Genomic DNA, 2,657 nt, shown 5'->3' with positions numbered 1-2,657 from the left:
GATCCGTCAATTAACAGATGGCTGACGCTTGCACTTACTGGCTTGTTTGAAGCAGTGGCAGTTGTCCTCACTAGGAGACATTCCACATCAAAACACTGTTAAAACTGATAATGGACTATCCTTTTCAGAAACAAGTACACCAGGGAGTCTGACAGGCTCGCTCAAGACAGTAAGTAGGCATAAACACCAAGACTCAGGGCCCAAATCCTTAATGTTTGGCAAAGATGCTCCTTTAAATGCCTTTGGGACGACTCACTAATTTTTTGTATAATCAGCAAAGGAATGTCTGTTAACTCAAGATACCTGCTTTCTTTTAAAAATTTATACTTCTTTTTTTAAAGATTTTATTTATTTGACAAACAGATCACAAGTAGGCAGAGAGGCAGGCAGAGAGGGAGGAGGATAGCAGGCTCCCCGCTGAGCAGAGAGCCCGATGCGATGGGGGGGCTCTATCCCAGGACTCTGGGATCATGACCTGAGCCGAAGGCAGAGGCTTTAACCCCCTGAGCCACCCAGGTGCCCCAAAATTTATACTTTTATTAGCATATTTTCTTTTATATGTTGACGTATTTCACTTGCCTAGGTAGACTATAATATAGTTTTTATTTTCATTTTAAGTAAAAACATGAACTAAAACATGAACTAAATAAACCATGCTTACAAACTTTATTATCAAAAACAGCAAACTCAGAAATATTTTTAATTTTAGGGTCTGACAGAGTGAGAAAAGCAAGTAAACCACTGTTCATTTGATGCTGGCTAGCTTAATTCTTATTAAAACGATTTCACAAAAGAAAAAAAAGTACCCTCTGATAGAACTTCCCAGAGATTCAACGTGTGAGGGTCTGGCCACGATGATCTCTGAAGTTACTGTGCAACTTTTCTGAGCGAGAAAATATTAAGTATGCATCCCAGAGACTTAATTCCATTAATAAACGGATTAATACAGGATTAAAATCGCTTTCTTCCAGCAAGCAAAATATTCAGGATCGTGTCCCCACTTTTTCCCCCCATTTGTGTCACATTATTCCCCATGACTGGGTCTTGCCCCCAATTCAAACATCCCTCCCAGTCCCAGAAGGGGCTCATCTCACTCCTGTTCAAGTCTACTCACTAAAAGGCAACTGTGGATTTAAAATGGGGGAGAAGGGGGGGACGGAAAGAGCTCATATCCAATTTATAGAAATATCTTTGCATTTATAGAAACGTGGATCCACGGACGCCTCGAAGTTCCTGGCATTAAAATACCCGCGAGCTCGATATGCCGCACCATCGCGCGCGGCTGTTAGCTCTAAACTACTTTGCAAACTTCGCAAAGGCGCTCAGATTTCCAGGCTCTCCCGATCCCTCATTCACCCCATCCTCCAGCGGAGTCGAAACAAAGTTCCGCGGCTCGAAGGCAGTAATTTAAAAGAACGAAGTTTGCCTCAGTCCTGCCCACTCGGACTCCGCCGGACGCAAGTGAAACTTGCAAGGGAGACACGTCTCCGGGGGACCCGAGCCGGCTCCGCGGGGGAGGGGGAGGCGGCGGGGCTCCCCTCCCCCAGGACCTGGCAGACCCCGGCCCCTTCCCCCCGCCCCCTTCCCCGGCAACCAGGTCCCCCTGCGCAGCGTCCCCCACAGACCCTCCCCACACGCCCCCCGGACCCCCGCCGCCCCCCACCCGGCGCCCGCCCGCCTGCCAGTCATGCCCGCAGAGCCCCACGATCGCGGTTCCAGGGGGCACCGGCACGGCCCCGCGCACGTTTCCGGAGCCTGACCCTCGAGGGCTGAGGCAGGGAGCCGAGGCTCCGTCCACCTCCCCGGGGCCGGGAATGGCGGCGTCCGGCTCCCCGGGGCCAACCCTAGTCCCTGCCCGGAGGAAACCCCGGAGACCGCCGCCGCCGCCGGCCGGCCCCCTGCGGTGGGAGATGAGGAAATGAAGTTACCTCCGGCCGGTCCCGTCGGCGGAGGCTGTGGGAGGGGACAGAGCGGGGAGTCGGGGCAGCCGAGCAGGTCCCGGCGCGGCGGCGGCTACCGCAGTGCCCTCCGCCCCATTGTTTCCCTTCCAAGAGGATCCCGGCGAAGCCGAGCCCGGGAACCAGGAAGTTCCCCGGCGCTACACCTCCTGCCGCCGCTATGGAAACGGCCCCCGCCTCCCAGGGCGGCTCGCCCGGGACCCCGCCTCCGCGCCGCCGGCCCCGCCCGCCTCACGGGCCGCCGCCAACCGTCGCCGCTGCGGCCGCGGCCGCCGCCATCTTGGCGCGGCCGGGCGGCCTCTTCCCGGCGGCACGTGCGCGCCGCTCCCGCGTTCCCGCCGTCCGCGGGGGCGCGCTTCCAGGGCTGCGGGATGCGGGCGCAGCTCCCCGGGATCCTGGGGCGTCTGACCCTCGGCGGCCGAGGGGAGAGGGATCCGCTCTGCACTGCAGACCCTGAACCTGGAGCGGGGCTTCGAGGCAGCGCGCGGAAACGACCCACTTAGGCTGTCCAATCGAAAAGGTCAAGCGATGGGTGAGGGCAGGGGTGAGGCCGGCGGAGCAGTGGCCAGATTGCCGCGTGTTTCATTTCTGGGTCATCTTACTAGCTGTCAGAGCTTGCACACTTTAATTTTCTCTGTGCCTCGGTTTCTTCATTTGTAAAGTGACATAATAATAGTGATTTCCTCATCAGGTTATCTC

General features: G+C 56.0%; 1 pseudogene; it reads left to right on the top strand.

Annotated features, from left to right (window-relative positions):
- Positions 1–1,814: 1,814 nt before the first annotated feature.
- On the top strand, positions 1,815–2,415 carry LOC122891053 (annotated as a pseudogene).
- Positions 2,416–2,657: the final 242 nt, after the last annotated feature.

This window comes from Neovison vison, chromosome 12, assembly GCF_020171115.1.
Source record: "Neovison vison isolate M4711 chromosome 12, ASM_NN_V1, whole genome shotgun sequence".
Lineage (NCBI taxonomy): Eukaryota > Metazoa > Chordata > Mammalia > Carnivora > Mustelidae > Neogale > Neogale vison.
This window is presented reverse-complemented; position numbering and strand designations above follow the sequence as displayed.